We start from the raw sequence: 9,385 nt of genomic DNA, 5'->3' as shown, positions 1-9,385 counted from the left end.
GGGCGCGGAGCACCCGGAGGGCGCCGCGTTCCAGCTGGAGAGGGGCAAGCAGCCAGGTGGGCAGGGTAGCCTGCCTGCCACTAAATCACCTGTGTAGACCCCCCCGGGTAATGAATCAATCTCCCTTCCCTGCGAAGCAGCCATTGCTTCATTGCTCTGCACCAGCTCCGTAGCGGGGGCCAAAAGCCAGCTTTGGAAACGGGCCTGTGCGGAATCTAATAAAATAAGAGGTCACAGCTTCCCAGAGCCTCACTGCCAGCGCGTGGCCAGCACTCGGCTGGAATTGGCAGTAGTGGGCTCCCCAACCTCCCTGCGGCCTAACGCAGACTAGCTGGCTTCCTGGAGATGGTTCAGTCACAGCGTGCCCTGGATCCTGCCCAAGCTGACACTCCACAGCAGGGACCCGCGGAGGACCCGGCCAAGGTCCCGGTGTCGTGGAAGGGGCTGCCAACGAGAGTTGCTCTTTTGAAGACCAGAGACATTTCTGCCGGATTGAGGTGAAGCCTCCAAGGTTCATAGGATGCCAAATCACACAGGCTTTCCATCAACTCATTATGAATCTTGTTTCTTATTAACCCAAACAATCCCTTTAGCCTTACCCCCGTGCTACTCAGCACAAAAATTATATCCTCTTCGGGGTTCAGATTGATGGCGTTTGCTGCATTCCGGGCTCTGCTCTAAGCATTCTCTGTGGTTTATCTACTTCTCACAACCGCCCATTAACAGAAAACGATGGAAGTGTAAGAGACAAGTAACACATCAGGGGACACACGGTGAGTATGTTAGGAGCCCAGGTTAACTCCAACCACATATCAGCTCCTTTATCCCATGAGGATTGTGAAAATAATTATTATTTAAGTGTTCGTGTGTCCGTTCTCTTCCCAAATGGATTAGAAGCTTCCAGAGGGAAGTGACCGTCTTAGGTGGAGGTGCTTCCATAATATCTCAGTCAGCTGGGATTGCTGTGACAAATAGCACAGACCGGGAGGTGTAAACGCAGACATTTGTTTCTAGCAGTGCTGGAGGCTGGAGGTCAGGATGCCGGCAGGGTTGAGTTCTTGATGAGGTCCTTCTTCCTTGGTTATGAACTCACATGGCCTTCCTTGGTGGCTTCTTGCAGAGGGAGAGAGAGAGAGAGAGAGAGAGATATCTTCTTATAATGGCACTGTTCCCGTCCACGAGGATGCCATCCTCAAGACCTAATCGCCTCCCCCAGTCCCCACTTCCTAAAACCATTACATTGAGGGTTAGGATTTCAACATGTGAATTGCGGAGGGGACACAAACATTCAGTTCACAACACACAGTCTTCTTTCATGCACTTGGGAAACATTTATTGAACACCTATTAAGTGCCAAGGACTGTGTTAAATATTTGTCTATACAAACACACACAGAAAATAATCAAGCCTGGGGGCACCAGTTAAGCGTCCGACTCTTGGTTTCAGCTCAGGTCACGATCTCACAGTTTGTGAGTTCGTGCCCTGCGTACCACTCTGTGCTGACAGCGAGGGACCTGCTTGGGATTCTGTCTCTCCCTCTCTCTCTCTGCCCCTCCCCCACTCATGCAGGGGGTTGCTCTCTCTCTCTCTCTCCCAAAATAAATAAATAAACATTAAAAAAACCAAATCTGTTTTTTTTATGAACTAATAGGGCTATGAGGGTAATGTACAGGGAAGTCAATGGGTTATTACAAAACAACCAGGTCTACTGGGCATGACATAAGTCATTCAGGTAGATCTTAGCAGTTACTTATATTTATGCTGCCCTCTCAAGAATGCCACTGGAAAAGGGTGCCTGGGTGGCTCAGTCAGTTAAGTGTCTGACTTTGGCTCGGGTTATGATCTCACGGTTTGTGAGTTCCAGCCCTGTGTCGGGCTCTGCGCTGACACCTCGGAGCCCGGAGCCGGCTTCAGATTCTGTGTCTCCCTCTCTCTCTGCCCCTCCCCTAGTCACACTCTGTCTCTCTCTCAAAAATAAATAAATGTTAAAATATTTTTTAAAAAAATGCCACTGGAAATTAACATACTTTATTTATCCATGTATTTTATTTTAGATGCAATAAGCAAGAGTGTTCTTCTCAGATAAAATATTTAAATTAGTCCAATGGTGGGTGTGGCATCGTAAAAATATATATATTTGGCCTTTGTCCTTGGTTCCTGTCATAGAGATCCTAAATCCCTTGGAATCCCTTGAGTGTTAGGGATGCTAAGAATATCTTTTGCTGTAAAGAAGAGACACTTGGTAGGCCCCCAGATAGCTTCAGAATGGTGGCCTGTTACCAGAAAGAGCAAACCTTGATTAGAAGCCTGGAACTTTCAGCCCCTCCCCCCTCAGCCTCTGGGGAGGTAGGAGGGCTGGAGATTGCGTGGATCATGACGGCGTGATGACACCTCCATAAAACTCCTACATGACAGGGTTTGGAGAGCTTCCAGGTTGGTGAGCACATTGAGGTGCTGGGAGATGTTCGAGGAAGGCATGGAAACTCCATGCACTGTCCCCCACTTCCTTGCCCTATGCGTCTCTTCCATTGGGCTGTTCCTGAGCTGTATCCTTTATAACGAACTGATAATAGTAAGAACAGTGTCTTCCTGAGTTCTGGGAGCCATTCTAGCAAATTATTGAACCTGAGGGGGGTGGGGGTGGGAATCCCCAGCTTACGGCTGGCCGGTCAGAAGTACAGGCGCCTTAGGACTCGTGACTGACGTCTGAAGCAAGGGCAGTCTGGTGAAACTGAGCTGTTTAATTTGTGGGGTCTGATCCTAACCCCCTGAAGTTAGTGTCAGAATTGAACTGAACTGTGGGACATCCAGACAGTGATCGGAGAACCAGAGATCTGGTAGCTGCCATTGGAAAACAGCCAGTGGCGTTCTTGAGAGAGAGACATAAATCTGTCCATCGTTAAACGTGGACATCAGAAGGTACACGCATCTTCCGTCACAAGCGTATAGCTGACTCAAAAGCACAGTTTCATTTTTAAGACTCATATTAAGATCAAAATAGAAGGTAAGTGCTTAAACATTCTATGTTATGTTCCTGTCCCAATTATTATAAGCGTCTCTCCCTTATAATAAGGGGGCAAGTTCATCTCCCCCCTTCCATTTTTGTCCTACTCTGATCTCTCTCCACCCAGCAGCCAGGGGAGCAATGCTAGACGCCCATCAGTGACTCACAATTGCTTTTAGATTAAAACCCAGATTTCTTACCATGCGCTGTAGTGACTTGCATGATCCACCTTCTGTCTTTCCAGACTTATGATGATGATGATTGACAGACCACTAGCATTTACTGAGCAGCCGCTAACACCCCACATGCTTACTCTAACTTAACCCTACGACAGCCCTAGCTCTCCTCCTCTCGAGCTTCCTGAGCAGCCTCACTCTGCTCCTTTCCCTTCCAAATGCTCACAGCGCCCTTTCCCACCTCCAGATCTTTGCATCTCCTTCCCCTTGGCCCAGGGTGCCGTTGCCCCTGCTCTTCCCATGGCTGGCCTTGTGCTTTCATCGGGTGTCAGCGCACATATCGCCTCTTTGGAGAGGCTGTCCTGAGCCACCCATCTAAGCAGCTCCCTGCAATCACCATGTCCTTCCCTGCTGATGAGTCCTTGCCGATGAGGACTTATTAGAGCCTGCCAGGGTCATGTTTATCCTTTTCTCGTGTTTGTCTGTTTTCCCACCTAGAAAGTTTTGTAAGCTCCATTTTGGCAGTTTGCTAACCACTGCCTTTCTCACTGCTCTATCACCAGTGTCTAGCTGTGTATGGAACAGAGGAGATGCTCCGAATGTATTTGGTGAATGGACCGATGAGTTTACTTCAAGAATGTGGCCGAAGGGGTGCCTGGGTGGCTCAGTTGGTTAAGCGTCCAACTGCAACTGAGGTCATGATCTCACAATTCATGGGTTTGAGCCCTGCGCCCGGCTCTGTGCCAACGACAGCTCAGAGCCTGGAGCCTGCTTCAGATTCGGTGTCTCCCTCTCTCTCTGTCCCTCCCCCGCTCACACTCTGTTTCTGTCTCTCTCTCTCTCTCAAAAATAAATAAACATTAAAAAAAAGAAAGAATACTAAGTAAAATGCTGGGGTGTCTGGATGGCTCAGTCGGTTAAGTGTCCGACTTTGACTTAGGTCATGATCTCACGGTTCATGAGTTTGAACCCCACGCTGGGCTCTGCAGTGACAGGGCAGAGCCTGCTTGGGATTCTCTCCCCGTCTCTCTCTGCCCCTCCCCCACTCGTGTGTGTGCACAGTCTCTTTCTGTCTCTCTCACTCAAAATAAATAAATTAACTTAAAAAAATAATATTAAGTAAAATGCTAAAAAGATTCCTGTACACTTCTTTGTAAGTAGTGAGTGCTTAACCGTGTCAATATTTATAGATTAACAGGCCAGGTTTTCATACGGTCACTAGACGTGTGTGCATTTGTAGGCTGAGTGACCACATGAAAAGCAGGCCAGGTGAGCCTTGGGGAAACATACCTAAGTTTTCCAGACCGAGCTGGACGACTGGGTAAGCACTGCCATCCAGGCAAGAGCAGAGAGCTGCAGGACGAAGGCGTGACTGGCTGTCCACGGCGGTCAGAGAAGCAGAGGGTGCATGCTCTTCAGATGGGAAATGGTGTGGAGTGGGCTGGAACTTGGGGTACACGGGGTGAGGGTGGCGGGGGTGAAGAGTGCTGGGAGACGGGAGGGGTGAGGAGGGCTGGGAGACGAGGTTGAAGGCGAGACCACAAAGGATGGAGAAAGGTGCTGAATGCCAGGCGAAAGAGGACAGGCTTTATGCAATGGTCGGCCGTGGAAATGAGGGAGAACCCGGGCAATCAGAGTAGATTAATGCCCCACAGAAGAGAGGACATGGATTGAAGAAAGCAGAGACTGCAGGCAAGACATGAGGCTCTCCTTCCACTATGGTGGTACAGTCAGAAGGGAGAGGACGCTGTGCACTGATTTCACACTCAACATGTTTGCTCAGTGAATTTTCCAAAAACGCACATTGAAATGTCCCATGCACTGTATAAACTGCTTAAAGGAAGTTTAGGCATTAGGATAGAGAGGTATATGCTTTCTTAAACCTCAGTCTGATCACTAATGTGTACAGAAGCATTGCGCGTCCTTAAATGAAGGACTGCAGATACAATTTGTAGCAAATCACAGGATTAGAGACTGGAAGGGCCTGCAGGATAAACCTGTGTCTTCATTTTTACTGTGTGGCCTTGATCTTTTGCCGGGGGCTTCTTCACATGCCCAACCATGCCACACACTTGGCCAGCTCGTTTTGCTCTCGCTCTTAGCTCTCTGTTTCTCTCTCCCATCCCTGCCAGGTGAAATCCCACTCATTCTTCCTGCCAAGGTACACAGTCATGTCTGATGCCTTCTGTAACTTTGTTCAGGTAAAATCTATTGCTCTGCTCTATGCTCCTGTGTCACTTGCGTGGAGGCCTATTATATAAATACATATGGAGGCATAGTCATGTGGGGATTAACGGGGCAGGCCCTAAAGCCAGACTGCCTGGGTTTGCTTTTGACCAGCCATGTAAATTACTGCACTGCTCCGAGCTTTAGTGTTCTTATCTGTGACATGAAGATAACCATAGTATCTCCAGTTACACTCTCCATCTCATAGGGTTTTTAGAGAGATCTGATGGGCTAATACATGTGAAATAGAGAGGGCAATCCCTGGCACCGGTAAGGTGTTAAGTGTGTTAGCTTTTTTCCCGCTTGACTTCTGGTTTCTGAGGGTAAGCGGTGGAGGTTCTTATTCATCTGTGTAACCCCAGAGCTTGGCACAGTGCCTGGCCCACTGTGGTCCTTGGGGAGTGCTGCTGAATGAAGGAGGAAACTGAGGCTCAGAGCAGCTCAGGCCATGTCTATGGCCCCCGTAGGACATGCACCCAGAGCCTTGTGAGCCCCAGGCCAATGCTCTTAGGTTGGCCATTGAATTGGCCACCACTGAATGTGGAATAAACTGTTCTGTCTGTGTGCCTTGAGCCAGGACGATTCCGTGCATTTAAATTCAGTTTTCAGGTTGCCTTTCATGACATCTTTGAAAGAGACATCTATAGTTACAGAACGTAAAAAAAAAAGAAAGAATGTAAATGTAAACGCATGAAATTACTGTGATTTAGGGAATGATAGGTGTTATTTTTTCACAAGTTTTATATAATGTGAGTGCATGCTATGCTATGGAGTAATCTGAACACAAGTTGTAAATAAACCTGAAGAGTACTTATTTTTAAGATAGAGCACGATGGCAGTGTGTGCATTCTCTTTCAAACATTTGCAAAATGTGGGGTATTTCTAACAAGTTAAATGTGAGATATTTCCTCACAATATTTATTGGCCTAAGCCACTGAAACAGAGGTATGGTCATGTTTGGGGGCCCTGATTTAGAACCTCAGTTCCCTAAGCTGTGTCTGCTAGGGAGAGGGGGAGGGCAAGAGAGGGTACAATTTCCTGCCCTCAGACTAAGATCTCACATGGGTGGTTCAGTCAGTTAAGCGTCTGACTCTTGGTTTTGGCTCAGGTCATGATCTCGTGGGTCGTGAGTTTGAGCCCCGCATTGGGCTCTGCACTGACGGTGTGGAGCCTGCTTGGGATTCTCTCTCCCTCTTTCTCTGTCCCTTTCCCTGCTTGTGCTCTCCCTCAAAATAAATAAATAAACTTAAAAAAAAAAAAAAGAACTAAGATCTCTTGTGCCCTACCTGTAGGTGTCCATCTGCCTGGACTCTGGACCCATTTCTGATTTGAGGGGGATTTTGAGGATCTAAAATCCACTGAAACACAGTTGTGCTGTTGGGCCCAGTTCGATCGGGGTCCCCATATCAGTTAAGGAAACCAATTTGTTGATTTCCCTCTCTGTATCAGGTTTGTATGTGCTTTATCTCATTTAATCCTTGTAAGAATTTCACATGTGATGAGCAGGTGCCCAGAGAGGTTCAATGACTTGGCTTAATCAGGATTCAAACCCTGGTGCATGGTGGAAACAACCCAAATGCCCATCAACTGGCAAACGGATAAACAAAATGCAGTATATCCATATAATGGAATATTACTCAGCCATTAAAAGGGATCAAGTACTGATGCTTGTTATGTATTAGCTAGGATTCTCCAGAAAAACAGACCAATAGGATATATATATATATATATATATATATATGTATATGTATATAATCTATTGATAAATATAATACAATATATGTCATAAGTTAATATTATGTTATGTTATAATTTATAATGTTTAATAATTTATAACATTATAAAGTTTATAACATTATAACATTGTAATATTATGTTATATAATAAAGAATTATGTCACATGACTATGGAGGCTGACAAGTCCCAAGACCTTCCGTCTGCAGGTTGGAACTCAGGAGGGCTGATGATGTAAGGTCCAGTCTACATCTGAGTCCAAAGGCAGGAGAGGACTGGTGCCCCAGCTTGACAAAAACAGTCAGGCAGAGAGAGACAGAGAATAAATTCTCCCTTACTCAGCCTTTATGTGCTATTCAGCTGTTCAACGGGTTGGATGAGGCCCACCCCCATTTGGGGAGGACAATCTCCTTTACTGTCTATCCACCCAAATGTTAATCTCAACCAGACACAGTCTCACAGACACACCCAGAGTAATGTTCAACCAAATATGTGGGCGCTCTCTGGCTTAATCAAGTTGATGCATAAAATTAACCATTACAACATGGTTGAGCCGCAAAAACATCCTGGTAAGTGAAAGAAGCCAGACACAAAAGATTGCATGATTCCATTTACATGAAACACCCAGGACAGGCAAATCCATAGAAACAGAAGGCAATTATGGTTGCCAGGGGCTGGCAGGGTTGGGGGGGCGGGGAATGGGGAGCAACTGCTTAATGGGTATGGGGTTTCCATTTGGGGTGATGACAATATTCTAGAACAAGATAGTAGGGATGGTCACACAGCACTGTGAATGTACTCAATGCTGCTGAGTTATGCACTTTAGGTTGGTTAAAATGGTAAATTTTATGTTATGTGTTTTTTGTGACAATAAGAATGATTTTCAAAACCATGTCGCATCTGTCTTTGAAGACCTTGTTTTTCTCACATCGCTCAGTGTGCTTCTGCCTTGTTCCTGATTCCCGGTTCCTACCTTGCAACTGGATCTCCTGTGAAGAAATTGCTCAGTCCCTCAGTCCTTCTGCTGCAGGAGCCGTGTGCTTTCTAAGGCCACCCCTCCAGTTCTCTTCCCTTCCCTTCCCACAAAGGCTGGATTGGGGCTTTGCCCTACAGTAGGAACCCACGACGGCACTTCATTCCGACCTCCTGCCTGCTTGTAGCTCTTGGCTGACTGCTCCTTTGTCTCTCTGTGGCTCCACCTGGTCCCAGCTGCTAGTCTGAACTCTCATCTTCAGCCTGTCATTGTAGGGGCTGGGACTCCATGGCCTGGTGCTGGGCCAGTCTGGGCTTGTGCATCTCAGGGAGCCGGTCAGGCTGACCTGCGCCAAGGGCTGTTGGTGTCCTCTCCACACCCCCGCAGTCCTTTCCCCTGGTAGACACTTCCTTCCTCTCCTACCCTATCCCTGACTCTTTGTTCCGCTTTTCTGACACATTATTCCTGTCAAAGTGTCCCCAAAGTGACAGCCAGTCCTCTGCAGAAACTGAGTGAAGGCTACTCACTGTGGCCTTCTTTGCCCTTCCCTAGCTGGGCCCATGATCCCAGAAAACAAGTGGGTATTACCCACCACCCGTAATTAGTCTTCCCGACCTGTGCATCTAGGGAAGGAGCCACATAATCAAAATCAGAGAGGAACTGAAATGCTAGGAATTTTGAGCACAAAAGGAAAGAAGAAACCATTAAAAGCTCAAAGGAACATGACTGGGGGCTCTTGGGGGTCTCACGGCATCACCGAAATCACATGATGCAGGCAGCTCTGTCTTCCATCCATGTTCCCCATCCCAAGGCCCCTGTCCTGTCCTATAGGTGCTTAATTCCATTGTACCTCACCTTCCTGCCAATCCGAACCACACACCAGCCTCTCAGCAGCCTCGAGACACCTGGAGACGGTACACTCTGCTCATTCTCTGAATAAGTGGCCATACTTCATTCGCTATGAATTTCTCAAAGTCCCTGCTTGAAAAGGATGATGTCATCAGACATGGAAAAAAGAGCCCTTTGCGTCTTCCAGCTACAGGGGAAGCAGGCTGCATCCAGGAGAGATGCTGTGGCCCGAAAGAGCTGAGTGAAGCCTGGATCACCTGTGCAGGGCAGGCAGGATGGAAGGACTCAGGGCCCCATCAGACTTCCGGGGGGGGGGGGGGGGGGGGGGGGGGGGGGGCAGGGGGAAGAGAAGTACAGGAGCCTGGAGAGAGGCTGAGTGCTTCGTCCTGGAAAAATAAATCTCTTGCTGATTGAGAGAACCAA

The sequence above is a fragment of the Panthera uncia genome, chromosome D1, assembly GCF_023721935.1.
Source record: "Panthera uncia isolate 11264 chromosome D1, Puncia_PCG_1.0, whole genome shotgun sequence".
NCBI lineage: Eukaryota > Metazoa > Chordata > Mammalia > Carnivora > Felidae > Panthera > Panthera uncia.
Note: the sequence above shows the minus strand (reverse complement) of the source record.